General features: G+C 41.4%; 1 long non-coding RNA gene across 1 annotated transcript in view; it reads left to right on the top strand.

Annotated features, from left to right (window-relative positions):
- The window catches only part of LOC133559837 (uncharacterized), an 84,683-nt gene extending 74,384 nt beyond the window's left edge, over positions 1–10,299 (top strand). The window contains exon 4 of the long non-coding RNA XR_009808284.1: positions 10,046–10,299. This is a non-coding gene — a long non-coding RNA (uncharacterized LOC133559837). The remainder of the gene's footprint in view (positions 1–10,045) is intronic.
- Positions 10,300–20,202: the final 9,903 nt, after the last annotated feature.

Below are 20,202 nucleotides of genomic sequence, written 5' to 3'. Positions count from 1 at the left end.
TTGTAATAATATGTCACTTTTTACACAATATGACCACTGATAGTGCGGCCATTTAATCGACAGGCTCTGTTTGGTTGGTGAAATGGAGTCAAACGTCTCTAATGCTTACATTGGATTGGTGAAGCAGAGTCCTGTGACAGCGCCTACTGAAAGAAGTGTTTCTAACAAACCTATACAATATACAGATTTTTTAGCAGTAATTAATAAGACTATATTTACACTCCAGTTCAGATTTTTTTGGGCCTATATGTGACATGTACAAACCCCGTTTGGAAATTGTGTTAGATGTGAATATAAACAGAATACAATGATTTGCAAATCCTTTTCAACCAATTAAATGCACTACAAAGACAAGATATTTGATGTCAAACTCATAAACATTTTTTTTTCTTTGCAAATAATAATAAACTTAGAATTTCGTGGCTGCAACATGTACCAAAGTAGTTGGGAAAGGGCATGTTCACCACTGAACATGAACTACACCTTTTCTTTTAACAACACTCAATAAATGTTTGGGAACTGTGGAAACGAATTGTTCAAGCTTTGAAAGTGGAATTCTTTCCCATTTTTGTTTTATGTAGAGCTTCAGTCGTTCAACAGTCCGGGGTGTCCGCTGTCGTATATTACACTTCATAATGCGCCACACATTTTTGATGGGAGACAGGTCTGGACTGCAGGCGGGCCAGGAAAGTACCCGCACTCTTTTTTTTTTTTACAAAGCCACGCTGTTGTAACACATGCTGAACGTGGCTTGGCATTGTCTTGCTGAAATAAGCAGGGGCGTCCATGAAAAAGACAGCGCTTAGATGGCAGCATTAAACCTGTATGTACCTTTAAGCATTAATGGTGCCTTCACAGTTGTGTAAGTTACCCATGCCTTGGGCACTAATGCACCCCCATACCATCACAGATGCTGGATTTTGAACTTTGCGTCGATAACAGTTTGGATGGTTTGCTTCCCCTTTGGTCCGGATGACACGATGTCGAATATTTCCAAAAACATTTTGAAATGTGGACTCATCAGACCACAGAACACTTTTCCACTTTGTATCAGTCCATCTTAGATGATCTCGGGTCCAGAGAAGCCGGCTGCGTTTCTGGATGTTGTTGATAAATGGCTTTTGCTTTGCATAGTAGAGCTTTAACTTGCATTTACAGATGTAGCGACAAACTGTATTTAGTGACAGTGGTTTTCTGAAGTGTTCCAGAGCCCATGTGGTGATGTTCTTCTATAGGTATGGATGTCGATTTTTGATACAGTGCCGTCTGAGGGACCGAAGGTCACTGTCATTCATTGTTGGTTTCCGGCCATGCCGCTTACGTGGAGTAATTTCTCCAGATTATCTGAACCTTTTGATGATATTATGGACCGTAAATGTTGAAATCCCTAAATTTCTTGCAATTGCACTTTGAGAAACGTTGTTCTTAAACTGTTTGACTATTTGCTCAAGCAGTTGTGGACAAAAGGGTGTACCTCGCTCCATCTTTTTTGTGGAAGACTGAGCATTTTTTGGGAAGTTGTTTTTATACCCAATCATGGCACCCACCTGTTCCCAATTAGCCTGCACACCTGTGGGATGTTCCAAATAAGTGTTTGATGAGCATTCCTCAACTTTATCAGTATATATTGCCACCTTTCCCAACTTCTTTGTCACATGTTGCTGGCATCAAGTTGTAAAATTAATTATTCTTTGAAAAAAAAAAGGTTTATCATGTGAACATCAAATATGTTGTCTTTGTAGCATATTCAACTGAATATGGGTTGAAAATTATTTGCAAATCATTGTATTCCATTTATATTTACATCCAACACAATTTCCCAACTCATTTGGAAACAGGGTTTGTATCTGATTTTATCCATGTCAGTACAATTTTTTTAAAGCCCAACCCATGCTTCTTTTTTTAAATTGGATATGTATGTAAAAACCCCGTTTCTGATCCGTGACGCATTTGCTACTGGGCCGCAAAAAAATATTAATTAATTTATAAACTACTGCGTTTTCTCCGACTTAACTTTTGCCTGTCCCATTAAACACACCAATTTCAAGATCTTGAAATCTTGAAATCTTGAATAATCATGTTAATTGATGTATATTACAACTCCTGATAGAAGTCTACATTTGTTATAGTACATTAATGCACATTAATGAACATATACAATGGTAATGTGCCATTTCTATCAGCAGAGTCATTCTATATAGCAGAGGTCCTTAACCTGTTTGACCTCAATACCCAACTTTACCACTACAGAGGGACCCGGGTACCACATCAATATTAGCACTGAATTAGTAATCTCACTCTTGCTTTTGATCTTGTTCAATAATTATATCTAACCTACTTACAGATTACTACCTTGTGAAATGATATAAAAGCATATATTAATCACAAAAAAATATTATTAATTTACCAAATAAACCTTAGGCTTAGGTCAGGTTGATTAGAAAAAAAGTACCAACCAAATAAACAATACATTTACGAGAAACTACATTAATAATAAATGCGTTTCTTAACTAAACTGTCAATAAAATTTAAGTGCAAATGAAAATAAAGCTTTACCACTTTAGTCATAATTTATGCGCTTAAAAAATGTCTATGACATTAGCGCCATACTTCTTCTGTTCTTCTGTCAGTGGTAGAAAATGTATTATAATTCAGTACCGCTGCGGCTTATGGCAACAGATGTATTACAGATGTATTACATTGTGGGGGGCGCTCACTGCCCAACACTACGGTTTAGAAACACTAGTATATAGTTAAAGTTAAAGTACCAATGATTATCACAGACACTCTTGGTGTGGCGAAATTATTCTCTGCATTTGACCCATCACCCTTGATCACCCCCTGGGAGGTGAGGGGAGCAGTGGGCAGCAGCGGTGCCGCGCCCGGGAATCATTTTTGGTGATTTAATCCCCAATTCCAACCCTTGATGCTGAGTGCCAAGCAGGGAGGTAATATAGTATATGCCATCAACGAGCCGGGGACCATCTTTTCACAAGGAAACCCGCCAGGGACACCCACTACTTCAGCGTTATGGTGGATGGATTTACAAACAAATTTTTTTGGTGTTTTTATCTGGCACACGTAAAAAGACGGTCCGTGAAAATAATGCATACATTTAAGAGGACCCAGGTGGGAAAAAGGTTGGGGACCACTGCTCTAATATACAAACATACATTTTATTCTAAAGGTGTTGTGATCCGGTCTAGTCTATGTTTTAAGTCCCTTTTTGTGTTTTGATTATTATTTTGGACTCTTCACGTTCTGAGTTTTGCACTTCCTGTTTTATCTCGTTTCCATGGTTTCTCATTTGTTCCACCTGCTATGCTTTTTGACGCACACCTGTTGGCAATTGTTTACTTTAGTATTGAAGCCTGTATTCTTCCTCAGTTCCTTCTTGGCTCATGGTTTGCGGTAAGCAACAGTCACGTTTATTATTCAGCTTTGTATTAACCTTGCTAAGTCACGTCTTAGCTTCTGTGCGCTCGACACGCGCTTCTGTGGACACTTTGGACTCGATGCTTGCTAACTAGTAGCATTAGCTTTCCGTGCGTAGGCACGCCATTTCTCCCGTCCAAAGGTAAAACCCAGTTACTCAATTTTGGTCAAAACTGAGCTGATAATAATTTTGGAGTTCCTAGGTGATATGCTTTACATTAGTGTATGCGATATTGTAATTTGTTCCGTAAGTAAGCTGTTACGCGCATGGCAGGACCTAGCAACTACCACATAACCGTGTAGATACAACAGAAAAACCTAGTATCTCAAGGGACCAATCGAAGCTTCTTTGTCAGTCGCCTTATTGTCTTTAATGAGACATTTGCACGAATGGGGGCCGACGGTCAACCTGATTATGTGATATTATGGCACGAGGGGATATTTGGAAGATTGGGCCAGGACGTTGCAAGCACCTTCATTAAATGTATTGTTCTTGATTCTTCCCCTTTGCATACTCTTTTGGGCAGATAACTGTGGAGGTCAAAATAAAAACTGGACGCTGTACACGGCTCTTGCCCAATGTGCAAACGCAGAATGGGGCCCGCCCGAGATTGGGATAAAATATCTGGAGAAAGGGCACACGTTCATGAGAGCAGATTCAATCCATGGCTCAATTAGCAAGAAAATGAAAGCTCAAGAAAACATCTATACGTTTGATGACTTTGTAGATCTTTGTAAGACAGCATCAAGATAGATTGGGTTTCCTTTGTTTTCTCAGAATCAGCAAGAAGTGGGTTACTAGGTTTTGCCTTTGAACGGGAGACTTCTTTTCTGCTTTGTACAAGTTTTCGTTTACCCTTTTGTATATTAAAATCAGCTCTTACCTGCTATTCTGCCTGTCTGGTCCCATTGCATCTGGGGGTGACATCTCCGCGCATTACAATGCGTTTTAAATGTGACAAAATGTTAATTAAGTAAATGTAACAGCGTAAATGTAACACCCCACATCTGCCGACAGATAGTGTGCAGCGCTTTATTTTACAATGTACAGAGAAGCCCGCCTTTAGGAAACACTTAGTCTTAGGTGTTCTCTTGTGTATTTTAATCTGTTAGTGTTATTTATGGTTAAATGTATCATAGTGTATTGTATTGAAATTGTGCTGGACAAAATATATACAGTTTAAAAGCACTTTCAGTAAGCCCTGCCGGGGAAGATGCCCTTTTTTTTACGCCTGTAACTTTAATGCTAATATGAGACCCCTAATAACCGAGGTGACCAAAGCAACGACAATGACATTTGGCATTTACACACCCCTGTGATTCATCTCCATCGAACTGTGCTGAGATAAAACAGAAGAAGTCCAAAGAAAAGGTCACTATCTCTTGACTTGTGCAATGCTATGGGTGGGATTTATGGAGACCCATGCATGCTTGTCGACGCCTCTTCTGCCACACACGCACACACACACACACACACACACACACACACACACGCACACACACACACACACACACACTCTACCTCCCCTACTGCAATGCGCCAGCAGTGGTTAGCGGCAGCAGACAAAAGAATCTAGTGAGCGGTAAAGAGGGAGATAGTATGTTGACTTCCTCTGCATCCATTCTGCAGATACATTTTTTCTAAACACGCACTCATCAATAGCGCTGGTGGTCTGACAAATGCATTTTTCAAACGCTTGCCAGTCAATAGTCATTTAGCGTGTGTCCGTGTCCTCTGAGTAAAGCCTCTCGATCAATCCGAGCTGATGAAAATTCAGATAAATCACACAACTCCGACGACGCCAGCAGCGCACTGTACAAGCGGCGGCGTTGGGGGAAAAAAACAATAAACGCCGCCATTGCTTTGCAATGGAAGATTAATTAGCGCCATGTGGGTGGCAGAGACGCTAAAGGTAGCCGGCTTAGCGTCGAAGTATCGGCGAGTCGATAGTCTATTTCGGACACAGTCCCCTGTTGGGTTAACAGTAGCACAGGCTGATGGAGTTAATAAGCAACTAGGGAGCTTGCTTTGAGGGATGATGGCTGTGTAAAAGAAAAAAAGAGGCTTTGCTACGTGTCCTAAAACAAGAAATCTTCTTACTCATCAGTCAGCTACAGACAAGGAAGCTGTACTTCTGATAATTTTGTTTTTCTTCAGCAAATATGTCGACCTAGCATGTTGCCCCCATAGCAATGTTTGTGTCCTCCTGTCACACTCCTGCTTAAAGCTATGTTGTTGTTGTTATAGTGTGGGGAATAATATCTAAGGTGTATACTCAAGGACCCATCCCACCCCGGCAACAGCCACTTCGATCGGCTGCCTTCCGGCAGACGTCTCAGAACCAAGCGAACCCGCACAAATAGACTCAAGAACAGTTTCTACCCCCGGGCCATTACTGCACTAAACAAAGCTGGAATGTAAATAAAAAATAAAAATAAAAAACTCCCTCATGTGCAACATGAGGAAGCCACCGGTCAATCACGATCCGGGACTGTGCAACTGGACAATATTTAACATATTTATTTACATATTTTATCCACAATAAAAAAGCCTGCACAGCATAGGAGGTAGGAAATACTGACTCCCACCCTCTCAGCACACTGGGAATCAGCACTACACCTCTCTAGTCAGTTTCACTAGTTACTTTATACTTTTTATTGTCTTGTTTTTTTTTTTTTTTTTTACATTGCCTCTTAAAGTGGTCTTAGGCCACATTGTATATTGTGTTGTTTCTGTATATTGTGTGGTTTCTTGTTTTTTTAAATGCAAAGCACCTCAGGGAAGCAACCTAAATGTCGTTGGACCTGTACCTGTACATGCACAATGACAATAAAGATCATTCATTCATTCATTCATTCATTTGCTTCCAAACTGTTGTTCTAAACTGTTTTGGAACATTGACAGCAACAAACACATGTGTGAAAGCTAACCCGACACTTACTGTAGCACAATAACAGCGTTGGGTGATGAGGGCAACAGCGGCCGCAGAGACAGTTCTAATTACGCGCCGTCAGTTCGCACACAGTCTAATAAAGCAGACTGTCAATCTCAAACTCATTTAGAGGTATGATGCTGCACCGCCGATTACATTAATCAATGACACTCCTACGCTTAAATGGGAAGACAACACCACGATGCTCTCGCTGATGAATCATGACTCGCAATCATGCAGTTAGTCTGAAGCAAAAGAAAGTTGATAGTTAATCCAGATCTGGAATGTCGTCTAAATGCACAATAAACAAACTGATCAGAGTGTATCATGTTTTGTGTTCAACTCAAACTTGTGCCAAATGTATAATGTGGATCAGATCGAGATATCATTAACAGTGTATATGTTAGTTCAAATCAGATTCTGTTTGACAGCAATATCGGTCAAATTGGATTACATGAGTTAATTTTTCATGGGTCCTATTATGCAAAATCCACTTTTCAAATCTTATTTATATCATAGCCCTTAATCACAGGTGCCTTGAAGAGCTGCACAAACCACAACAACATTCCCTTATCTGAGACCCACATCTGGGGAAGGAAAAACTCCAAAAAGCCCAAAATGAGAAAAAGAAACCTTGGGAAGGGGGCGCAGATGTGGGGACACCCCTCCTGGATGACTGGCTGCAATAGATGACCTGAGGGTACAGTTATGGAACTATTCATGATAATGAGTTTGACTTTGCATGCCTTTTGGCACCTGTTTTGTGTATTTAGGATACCCACAGTGTCAAAAATGTGAATTCAAACCATATAGAGATATCTATAAAACAATTTAGCATTGCGTTTGAGATTTGCCATGATTGGTGACGTAGTTATTTTGTCACATCATACATAGTAAATGTTTCCTGAATGTTGCTTGCATGAGTCTGCCTTTTTATTTTTTCCAGCTGTGTTTGTAGTCCAAAGAGAAATATGTGTACGGTGAGACGTGGTGACTGAAAATCTTCTGTAATTGTTTGTATTAATCAGCACAGTAAGACATGTCTGCTTAAAGGACCCGTAGATGAACAACATTTTATTAACAAGTTCTCTTTATGTACTTTTTGCTCCTGAAAATAAAGCTGGAAGTCCATCCATCATCTTCCGCTTATCCGAGGTCGGGTCGCGGGGGCAACAGCCTAAGCAGGGAAACCCAGACTTCCCTCTCCCCAGCCACTTCGTCTAGCTCTTCCCGGGGGATCCCGAGGCGTTCCCAGGCCAGCCGGGAGACATAGTCTTCCCAACGTGTCCTGGGTCTTCCCCGTGGCCTCCTACCGGTAGGACGTGCCCTAAACACCTCCCTAGGGAGGCGTTCGGGTGGCATACTGACCAGATGCCCGAACCACCTCATCTGGCTCCCCTCGATGTGAAGGAGCAGCGGCTTTACTTTGAGTTCTTCCCGGATGGCAGAGCTTCTCACCCTATCTCTAAGGGAGAGACCCGCCACACGGCGGAGGAAACTCATTTCGGCCGCTTGTACCCGTGATCTTATCCTTTCGGTCATGACCCAAAGCTCATGACCATAGGTGAGGATGGGAACGTAGATCGACCGGTAAATTGAGAGCTTTGCCTTCCGGCTCAGCTCCTTCTTCACCACAACGGACCGGTACAACGTCCGCATTACTGAAGACGCCGCACCGATCCGCCTGTCGATCTCACGATCCACTCTTCCCTCACTCGTGAACAAGACTCCTAGGTATTTGAACTCCTCCACTTGGGGCAGGGTCTCCTCCCCAACCCGGAGATGGCACTCCACCCTTTCAATTCTTATAATAGCACTGTTTTTTGAGGAAGCGGTAGATTGTACTTAAAACGCCCCCTTTCCATCGGCAGACTTGAAATGTCGCCCACTTTTGTTGTGACATCATCAACAGAGCTGGAGCCCATTTCCCCGCACACACAGCTTGTGTGTAAAATTATTATTTTCATCACTTCATTGCATGTTTTTGTCGACTTTGTCCATGATTACGTCTAAACAGATATGATTAACATACTTCTCTGCTCTTCCACTCCTCTTCCATAGACACTGTTGCCTGTGTTTCTTCATGCTCTTTCAGCATATTCCCAAGCATATTGAAGAAAATATCAGGAGAAGAGGACGCAAAATTACTAGCGGCTTGTTATCGTTTTCTTTCGCTTTTGAGCACTTCTTCTTTTTTAACCCTCCTTCTTCGAAGTCAAAATCAATGAAATGATCGCTGCAACATTTTGCACTAGTCAATGTGAGTGTAAAGGGCCATACTTTCTTCATATTCCCATCGTTTGGAAATGTATGCAGGCTGCCCCCTTCTTCAGTTGTATTCCTACATAACCTGCAATAATGCATCCGGCAGACATATTTGATAGTTTCTCCAAAATCTGCGTAAAAACATCAAATATCATGATTCGAGATGGAGATGCTATCAAAATACATACTACTCTACTCCAAAAAGCTTCCAGTCTTCTGTAGGTGATGTCAGCAGACTGAATTAGGCCCATCCACATTTTGGAGCAAAAAATGCAGATTTAAAAATTTTGCTGAAACTTTACTAAAATTCCTACTGTGGGCGTAATAATTTTTAGGGCTAAAACTATGAAATAAGTGTCAAAGTTGTCAACATTAAATGGCACTTTTTCTGATTGTTGTTCTATTGTTGTTGTGGTTGTCATAGTTGTTGTTGTCTCTCTGTCTTATCCCTCTCTTGTCCCCGCAATTTCGGCCTCTGCCTTCCCTTTTTCCTCTTTCTATCCCGTCCTGTTACGGTCCGGCGGAACATTAATATAAATCCATTTACAAACTTTGTAATAAAGTCAAATTCAAATAAAGCAACAAGAGAAGTATCCCACACTTCTCTTTTGTAAAGTAAATCTGTACAGCAAATATGGGCATCTACATCAACAATATGATTTGCCTGAATAGCTGGACAGGACAAAAAAAAGAGGGCACTTTTAAATGTATTTTAAAAATCCTCTTTAAATTGTCAAAATGTGGCTTAGATCTGTATTTTGGACCGGCAGCATCTGACGTGGTGTAAACGGAATTTTTTTGATGTGAAGTGTATTCTAAGTGTGTTGATATTAAAAAGTTGAAAGCATCTCTTTCTGAACACTGTAGTCGCTGTTTGCTGCATAATTAGCTCGATTTGCAAACGCAGAGTTGAGTTTTGATCACCCTTTGTGTCTAATATCGAACTTGTCAATCGTTGTTTTGCCCGTTGCCTTCATACGCCGCCCATTATCTTTTCCCTCCAGCTTGGAATCCATTATGCATCTTATGAGCTCGCTTTCGCAGGTGACAGATTGACGAGCGTTTTTAATTAAATGTGCAGAGTGCCGGGGCTCCAAATTATTTTTGTCGAAACCAAACAATATAAGCACATTGCCAACGGCTAGCATATGTTACCAATAGGGGTTGAAGAGAACACATTTAACGGACAAATGTCTATATGTGACAATTAAACGTAAACGTTGCTTTGGTCTTAAATGAAACGATTGGCTGTCAAGGTTGGACCAGGAAGACTACTTTATTATTATTACTTGCAGCTCGTTTGAATGCACCTTTGACTGTTACTTATTTATTTCATATTGATCTTTAGTACTTTTTAGGAAAAGAATATATGGTGAAACAGTCTGTAGATGTGTTAATGTTCTTGCCCACAGTGCTCGGATGGCGTCTACAAGGAGACACGTGGCACCTTGTGATCGGACATCCTTGTTGTATTACGAAGCGCCGCCCCACAAGACGTCACAGCCAGATTGGATTCCCGGTGAATGCTACGCCCCAAGGTAATGTTTTCCTTGCCATCTCCATTGCATTTGGCCGGCGTTATCAGCGGCACGCAGGCCGTGTGATGCTATCATGGCGTGAGCGTGAACTGCTGCGTTAAGCTTTAATGAGGAATAGATTGGGATGTTGGGATGCAAATAGCGTGCCTCCACGATGAGTGCTAAATGGGCCCGAATAAGGGCTTTTTTTTCTGCTGATCTCACAAAAACGGGTACATCCTCCTGGGGGTTGTTTCTTGTTTACGATGCCGTTTGTCACTTTGACAAGTTTTGTTTGCTAGCTTTCATGTGTTAGGGTTATACACCGCACAAGAGGAAAAACCTAACAACCTTTCAGATAGGATGGCTCAGGTTCAACTGCTTCATTTTCTTGCGTAATTAGGGTATTGACATCCAGGATTATAAGATTAACCTCGATATAAAATGACTTCCTGGACAACCTGGAATATGAAATGCTACCACAAATGTAAGATATTCCAGACCCTAAAACGGCCGCGAATATAAGACAACCGGAAATACAAGATTAGACCCTGGATATAAGAGGGACCCAAATATAAAACTAATCTGAATATAAAATGACGCCCAATTAGGAAAATAACCTGATTATGATATTTCCTAGAATATAACCTGCATACAAGTCAACCTTGGATATAAAATGTGATTGTGATTTCAAGCTAAACTAAAATATAACACAACATCAAATAAAAGATGACCTAGAAACCTTACATATAACCGAATATAAGACTAACCTAAATATAAAACTAATCTGAATATAAAATGACACCCAAAATTAAGACATTACAGAAAATAACTAAATACATTTAAGGTATACCGAAATATAAGATGCATATAAAACTTGCATATAAAACAACTTTGAATGCATGACAACGTGGAATATAAGACGCTAACGCAAATGAAAAATTTACTTAAATGTTAGTCAAACCCTAATTATAAGACAACATGGACAGTAAGACATGACCCACATATAAGATGACACCCAATATAAACCTGAATATAAAACAAATTTGAACAAATGATGACCTGACTTTTTCAGAAAAAAAATGTTTTTTTCCTAAAATTAAAATATTACTGGTAGTTTGCAAAAAAACCCAACATAATATTTTTGGATTTGGCTCCAGATCAATGGTGTGTGTCTACATATGTGTGTATGTATGTATGTATGTGTGTGTGTGTGCATGTGTGTGTGTACGTATGTGCGTATGTGTGTGTGTGTGTGTGTGTGCAAATTTATCAACATTATTAAAAATCACATGTACATAATAATAACAGTATTTGTTTAATAGTTGGCCCTGCGATGAGGTGGCGACTTGTCCAGGGTGTACCCCGCCTTCCGCCCGATTGTAGCTGAGATAGGCGCCAGCGCCCCCCCGCGACCCCAAAAGGGAATAAGCGGTAGAAAATGGATGGATGGATGGATGTTTAATAGTTTGTTGATGCACCTTTGGCGGAAATTACAGCCTCAAGTGTTTTTGAATTTACAAACCCCGTTTCCATATGAGTTGGGAAATTGTGTTAGATGTAAATATAAACGGAATACAATGATTTGCAAATCATTTTCAACCCATATTCAATTGAATATGCTACAAAGACAACATATTTGATGTTCAAACGGATAAACATTTTTTTTTTGCAGATAATCATTAACTTTAGAATTTGATGCCAGCAACACGTGAAAAATAAGTTGGAAAAGTTGGCAATAAATACTGATAAAGTTGAGGAATGCTTATCAAGCACTTATTTGGAACATCCCACAGGTGTGCAGGCTACTTGTTGGGTGCCATGATTGGGTATAAAACAGCTTCCATGAAATGCTAAGTAATTCACAAACAAGGATGGAGTGAGGGTCACCAATTTGTAAGCAAATTGTCGAATAGTTTTAGAACAACATTTCTCAACGATCTATTGCAAAGAATTTAGGGATTTTACCATCTACGGTCCGTAAAATCATCAAAAGAATCAGAGAATCTGGAGAAATCACTGCACGTAAGCAATGATATTACGGACCTTTGATCCCTCAGGCGGTACTGCATCAAAAACAGACATCAGTGTGTAAAAGATATCACCACATGGGCTCAGAAACACTTCCTTAAACCACTGTCAGTAACTACAGTTGGTTGCTACATCTGTAAGTGCAAGTTAAAACTCTGCTATGCAAAGCAAAACCCATTTATCAACAACACCAAGGAACAACGCTGGCTTCGCTGGGCCCGAGCTCATCTAAGATGGACTGATGCAAAGTGGAAAAGTGTTCTGTGGTCTGACGAGTCCACATTTCAAATTATATTTGGAGACTGTGGACGTGGTGTCCCCCGGAACAAAGAGGAAAATAACCATCTGGATTGTTATAGGCGCAAAGTTCAAAAGCCAGCATCTGTGATGGTATGGGAGTGTATTAGTGCCCAAGGCATGGGTAACTTACACGTCTGTGAAGGCACCATTAATGCTGAATGGTCCATACGGGTTTTGGAGCAACATATGTTGTCATCCAAACAACGTTATCATGGACGCCCCTGCTTATTTCAGCAAGACAATGCCAAGCAACGTGTTACAACAGTGAAGTGAATTATATTTATGTAGCGCTTTTCTCTAGTGACTCAAAGCGCTTTACATAGTGAAACCCAATATCTAAGTTACATTTAAACCAGTGTGGGTGGCACTGGGAGCAGGTGGGTAAAGTGTCTTGCCCAAGGACACAACAGCAGTGACTAGGATGGCGGAAGCGGGAATCAAACCTGCAACCCTCAAGTTGCTGGCACGGCCACTCTACCAACCGAGCTATACAGCGTGGTTTCGTAGTAAAACAGTGCAAGTACTTTCCAGATCTGTCTCCCATCGAAAATGTGTGGTGCATTATGAAGCGTAAAATACGACAGCAGAGACCCCGGACTGTTGAACGAACAAAGCTCTACATAAAACAAAAATGGGAAAGAATTCCACTTTTAAAGCTTCAAAAATCTGTGTCGTCGGTTCCCAAACGTTTGAGTGTTGTTAAAAGAAAAGGTGATGTAAGACAGTGGTGAACATGCCCTTTCCCAACTACTTTGGCACATGTTGCAGCCATGAAATTCAAAGTTAATTATTATTTGCACAAAAAATAAAACCAAGCATTTTCACATTGTCATTGTGGGATATTGTCTGTAGAATTTTGAGGACAAAAATACATGTATTCCATTTTGGAATAAAACTGTAACATAACTAAATATGGAAAAAGTGAAGTGCTGTGAATACTTTCCAGATGCACTAAATGTGTCGACTTAGACATAGACAAACTTTATTGATCCACAAGGGAAATTGTTCTGTAGATGTGTTAACCCAAATATAATGTTTTATTTTTTTCAAACATTTCTGAAGAAAAAAATAGCGTGAAACATTGGAGTCAAGTCTCAGAAGTCCCCTTGAATCACACTTTCCTCTCACACTAGAAATGGTATTAAGCCATATGGTCCAATTTTGCTCTTCTAGGAAATAATGAAATGTTTTATGTGTTAGGTTCCAGGATTGTTATTCTCTGTAGCGCTGCCAAGAACAACAACACCATCAAGACTAATTTTAGAAATAATACAGTACGGGCTGTGTTTACTAGCAGTGGTTACCATTGTGTTCTCCAGACACTGACATTAAAGCTCTGTTCTTTATAGTTTACCATCAAAATAGCCTCATCGCACACACGGGGATTCTTCTGTCCAAGCACCACTTTCAATTTGACTTCAAAGCCCAGCAAACGTGCAGCACCATTACCATATTTTTACACAAAATTCTCTACAAATTACATCTTCTGATCTAGAGCCATCATCATTGCAGGGTTGCTTTTAGGTGTCAAAGGTTAGTCCTGCTTGTGGTCCATAAACACGTAGCCTGTAATAAAGCTGCACTAGTGCGCGTTACATTCGCATTATTAGGGGATTAAAGAGACACAACGAGGGTGCGTAAAGAGGACATGATCTACGAGAGGAGGTGGGGACTGTTGCGCTGTCCATCATTAGCTCTATAAAGTCCAGTCAGTCATGAAATGAGGGTGTTAAAAATGCTACTGCAAACACAAGCATCAAATGTACAGCGAGCTTCCAGGCACGTCTAGTCAACTGCATTCATGCTTATGGTCCAGCGAATTAAATTAATTCAGAAGCAGTATTTGTAATATATGCAAAACTTTTTTTAAAGATCCTCTATTACAGTGGTCCCCAATCACCGGTCCGGGGAAAGGCACCAGTCCGTGATGCATTTGCTCCCGGGCCACACAGAGACATTAAATCAGGAGTGTCAAACTCAAATACAGAGTGGGCCAAAATTTTAAACGGAACAAAGCCGCGGGCCAAGGTTGAACAAATTAACCTTTTAATAGGGACCCGAACAAGTTTTGCGTTAAATATTGAACAAGCAAGGCTTATATAACTTTAGTGACATGCAAAATCCAGTTTCAAATAATAATAATAATAATAATTAAAAAAATATCAATGGCATATCAAATAAATTTTTTATAAAAATGTTATGCCTTTTTTTCTATTTGCAATCTTCTTAGGTAAGTATCAGAATTTTTCCACAGGCTAATAATACATTTGAAAATAAGATAACAATAATGAATGATTCAAGGCTTGCTACTTCAAGCCTTGAAGTAGCAAGAGAAAATGCATGAATAAAACGTTAACTATTGGTCAGTTTGCTGGAAGTTTCCCGGAAGAGTTAGTGCTGCAAGGGTGTCTGGGTATTTGTTCTGTTGTGGTACAGTGCGGATGTTCACCCGAAATGTGTTTGTCATTCTTGTTTGGTGTGGGTTCACAGTGTGGCGCATATTTGTAACAGTGCTAAAGTTGTTTATACGGCCACCCTCAGTATGACCTGTATGGCTGTTGACCAAGTATGCCTTGCATTCACTTGTGCGTGTGTGTGTGTGTGTGTGTGTAAAAGCCACAAATATTATGTGACCGGTGTTAGCATGGAGGAAAAGCTGAAGTGACGACAGGTTGTAGAGAACACTAAAGGCAGTGCCTTAAATGCACGGCCCCAATATAGGTGGAAATAGGTAGAAATTCGGGAGAATGGTTGCCCCGGGAGATTTTCGGGAGGGCCACTGAACTTCGGGAGTCTACCGGGAAAATTAGGAGGGTTGGCAAGTGCGAGTATTTGTGGTGAATGCGGTGTTACAGCGGCACCGACGCTGTATGACACCGGCAGGCCAGCTCTAATGCAAAATTGATATTGCCTCAAGGGCCAAATTAAATTACAAGGCGGGCCAGAGTTTGACACCCATGCATTAAATCGTTTATAACCGACCGCATTTTCTCCTACTAAACTTTCGCCAGTCCCACCAGACACACCAATAAGCTTGTTCATAGACGTATTACAAAACTCCTGATAGGAAGTCGGCATTTACTATAATTTTTACATATTTGTTACATGGGACAATGCACGGCGGTCCGTTCCCTGTACGATCAGTGCCAGAGCTTGGTCCGCATTGCCGGCACTAAGTCGAACACATTTCCAGTGAGGGTTGGACTCCGCCAAGGCTGCCCTTTGTCACCGATTCTGTTCATAACTTTTATGGTCAGAATTTCTAGGCGCAGTCAAGGCGTTGAGGGGTTCCGGTTTGGTAACCGCAGGATTAGGTCTCTGCTTTTTGCAGATGATGTGGTCCTGATGACTTCATCTGACCGGGATCTTCAGCTCTCGCTGGATCGGTTCGCAGCCGAGTGTGAAGCGACCGGAATGAGAATCAGCACCTCCAAGTCCGAGTCCATGGTTCTCGCCCGGAAAAGGGTGGAATGCCATCTCCGGGTTGGGGAGGAGACCCTGCCCCAAGTGGAGGAGTTCAAGTACCTAGGAGTCTTGTTCACGAGTGAGGGAAGAGTGGATCGTGAGATCGACAGGCGGATCGGTGCGGCGTCTTCAGTAATGCGGACGTTGTACCGATCCGTTGTGGTGAAGAAGGAGCTGAGCCGGAAGGCAAAGCTCTCAATTTACCGGTCGATCTACGTTCCCATCCTCACCTATGGTCATGAGCTTTGGGTCATGACCGAAAGGATAAGATCACGGGTACAAGCGGCCGAAATGAGTTTCCTCCACCGTGTGGCGGGGCTCTCCCTTAGAGATAGGGTGAGAAGCTCTGCCATCTGGGAGGGACTCAAAGTAAATCCGCTGCTCCTTCACATCGAGAGGAGCCAGATGAGGTGGTTTGGGCATCTGGTCAGGATGCCACCCGAACGCCTCCCTAGGGAGGTGTTTAGGGCACGTCCAACCGGTAGGAGGCCACAGGGAAGACCCAGGACACGTTGGGAAGACTACGTCTCCCGGCTGGCCTGGGAACGCTTCGGGATCCCCCGGGAAGAGCTAGACGAAGTGGATGGGGAGAGGGAGGTCTGGGTTTCCCTGCTTGGGCTGTTGCCCCCGCGACCCGACCTCGGATGAGCGGAAGATGATGGATGGATGGATGGACAATGCACATTGATAAAAATATAAAATGTACATGTGCCAAAACGTAGCCAAAAGCTGAGTTCCATCTCCAGTTCGTGGCAGCTTGATGACCTAATATCAGGGCAGATCAGTAACAAAGTGAGCATAGTAGTTCAAGTGTACAAGACAGATGGAGAAGTGCTAAACTGTTGCATATAATAATTGTGCGGAAAGAAGAAAATACACATCTCCTTTGGCAAGTTAAGTGCTGGTGTTATTGCACATAGTCCTATTATACAAGTAGTTAGCAATAACAGACGCATTTACGCATGGAAAATTTGACCAAAAAAAAGCTAACATTGGGTTATACTTGTGGGTTATACTTGTATAGCACTTTTCTACCTTTTTTTAAGGAACTCAAAAAGCTTTGACACTATTTCCACATTCACCTATACACACACACATTGACGCACTGATGGCAGGAGCTGCCATGCAAGGCGCTAACCGGGACCCATTCAAAGACATCTATTGGAACTAATGGAGAATATTTCTAGCTTTTTCCCAACAGCGCCAGGCCGCCCCATACTACATTAGTGTATCTGTGTATGAAATCTTGCACAAAATATGAATACATAACTTTTAGAATGGAAATAAAAAATCCAAAGGAATCTATTAAAACTAATGGCAAATATTTCTAGCTTTCTTATAAATCCATGCTCTTGTCCTTGAATGTACTGTATTGTTTCACTATAACCCATCAAATACTAAAGCCCAAAAAAAGCCTACTACTAGCAAAAATTAGTAAAAAGCAAAAGTCTATGGAAAGCTTTTTTCAACGTTTTGGTGAGTATTTTCATGTATTCCTTATTTGCTATATTTATCTACCACACGTGGAATGGTAAATGGGTTGTACTTGTATAGCGCTTTTCTACCATTTTTTAAGGAACTCAAAGAGCTTTGACACTATTTCCACATTCACCCATTCACACACACATTGACACACTGATGGCAGGAGCTGCCAGGCAAGGCGCTAACCAGGGACCCATCAGGAGCAAGAGTGAAGTGACACAATGGACGTGACTAGGATGGTAGAAGGTAGGGATTGGACCAGGAACCCTCAGGTTGCTAGCACAGCCACTCTCCCAACAGCGCCACACCGCCCCATACTACATTAGTGTATCTGTGTATGAAATATTGCACAAAATATGAATACATAACTTTTAGAATGGAAATAGAAATCCAAAGAAATCTATTGGAACTAATGGCAAATATTTCTAGCTTCCTTATAAATCCATGCTCTTGTCCTTGAGTGTACTGTATCGTATCACTATAACCCTTCCAATATTAAAGCCAAAAAAAAGCCTTTTACTAGCAAAAATTAGTAAAAAGCAAAAGTCTATGGAAAGCTTTTTTCAACGTTTTGGTGAGTATTTTCATGTATTCCTTATTTGCTATATTTATCTACCACACGTGGAATGGTAAATGGGTTGTACTTGTATAGCGCTTTTTTACCATTTTTTAAAGAACTCAAAGAGCTTTGACACTATTTCCACATTCACCCATTCACACACACATTGACACACTGATGGCAGGAGCTGCCAGGCAAGGCGCTAACCAGGGACCCATCAGGAGCAAGAGTGAAGTGACACAGCGGACGTGACTAGGATGGTAGAAGGTAGGGATTGGACCAGGAACCCTCAGGTTGCTAGCACAGCCACTCTCCCAACAGCGCCACACCGTCCCATACTACATTAGTGTATCTGTGTATGAAATATTGCACAAAATATGAATAAATAACTTTTAGAATGGAAATAGAAATCCAAAGAAATCTATTGGAACTAATGGCAAATATTTCTAGCTTTCTTATGAATCCATGCTCTTGTCCTTGAATGTACTGTATCGTATCACTGTAACCCATCCAATACTAAAGCCAAAAGGAAGCCTACTAAATTAGCAAAAATTAGTAAAAAGCTAAAGTCTATGGAGAGCTTTTTTCAACGTTTTGGTGAGTATTTTCATGTATTAATTTTTCATGCACTTATTTGCTATATTTATCTGCCACATGTGGAATGGTTAACGTATAAAATACTAGACGGTCTAGCTCCATCCTATCTTGCCGATTGTATTGTACCATATGTCCCGGCAAGAAATCTGCGTTCAAAGGACTCCGGCTTATTAGTGATTCCCAAAGCCCAAAAAAAGTCTGCGGGCTATAGAGCGTTTTCCGTTCGGGCTCCAGTACTCTGGAATGCCCTCCCGGTAACAGTTCGAGATGCCACCTCAGTAGAAGCATTTAAGTCTCACCTTAAAACTCATTTGTATACTCTAGCCTTTAAATATACTCCCTTTTTAGACCAGTTGATCTGCCGTTTCTTTTCTTTTTCTTCTATGTCCCACTCTCCATTGTGGAGGGGGTCCGGTCCGATCAGGTGGCCATGTACTGCTTGCCTGTGTATCGGCTGGGGACATCTCTGCGCTGCTGATCCGCCTCCGCTTGGGATGGTTTCCTGCTGGCTCCGCTGTGAACGGGACTCTCGCTGCTGTGTTGGATCCGCTTTGGACTGGACTCTCGCGACTGTGTTGGATCCATTATGGATTGAACTTTCACAGTATCATGTTAGACCCGCTCGACATCCATTGCTTTCCTCCTCTCCAAGGTTCTCATTGTCATCATTGTCACCGATGTCCCACTGGGTCATTATTGTCACCGATGTCCCACTGGGTGTGAGTTTTCCTTACCCTTATGTGGGCCTACCGAGGATGTCGTAGTGGTTTGTGCAGCCCTTTGAGACACTAGTGATTTAGGGCTATATAAGTAAACATTGATTGATTGATTGATTTTTAAGGAACTCAAAGCGCTTTGACACTATTTCCACATTCACCCATTCACACACACATTGACACACTGATGGCGGGAGCTGCCATGCAAGGCGCTAACCAGGACCCATCAGGAGCAAGGGTGAAGTGTCTTGCTCAAGGACACAACGAACGTGACTAGGATGGTAGAAGGTGGGGTTTGAACCAGGAACCCTGGCACTCTCCCAACAGTGCTGCGCCGTTTTCATACTACATTAGTGTATCTGTGTATGAAATATTGCACAAAATATGAATACATACATTTTAGAATTGAAATAGAAATCCAAAGAAATCTATAGGAACTAATGGCAAATATTTCTAGCTTTTTTATATATTGTATATCCATGCTCTTGTCCTTGTACTTTATCACTCTAACCCATCAGATACTAAAGCCAAAAAAAGCCTTTTACTAGAAAAAATTTGTAAAAAGTAAAAGTCTATGGAGAGCTTTTTTTAACGTTATGGTGAGAATTTTCATGTATTCATTTTAGATGCACAAATTTGCTATATTTATCTGCCACACATGGAAAGCCAGTCTGTGAAAATAATGCCTACATCAGACCGGTCCCTGGTGTAAAAATGTTTACAAAATTTACTTTTGAATGATGTTGTAATGTAACAAAGGCCATTGTACGTTGGGAAACCTCACTCCCTGAGATTTTAACCCAAGGATTTCACTAGATGCGGAACGACTACCGTAGGGGCGCCGCCACGGAAGGTCTCCTTCATCCGACAATCCCCACCGCCGTTTAATTTGCACAGTTGCG

Source organism: Nerophis ophidion, linkage group LG10, assembly GCF_033978795.1.
Source record: "Nerophis ophidion isolate RoL-2023_Sa linkage group LG10, RoL_Noph_v1.0, whole genome shotgun sequence".
NCBI lineage: Eukaryota > Metazoa > Chordata > Actinopteri > Syngnathiformes > Syngnathidae > Nerophis > Nerophis ophidion.
The sequence above is the reverse complement of the archived record's forward strand: the minus strand, read 5'-3'. Positions and strand labels throughout refer to the sequence as shown.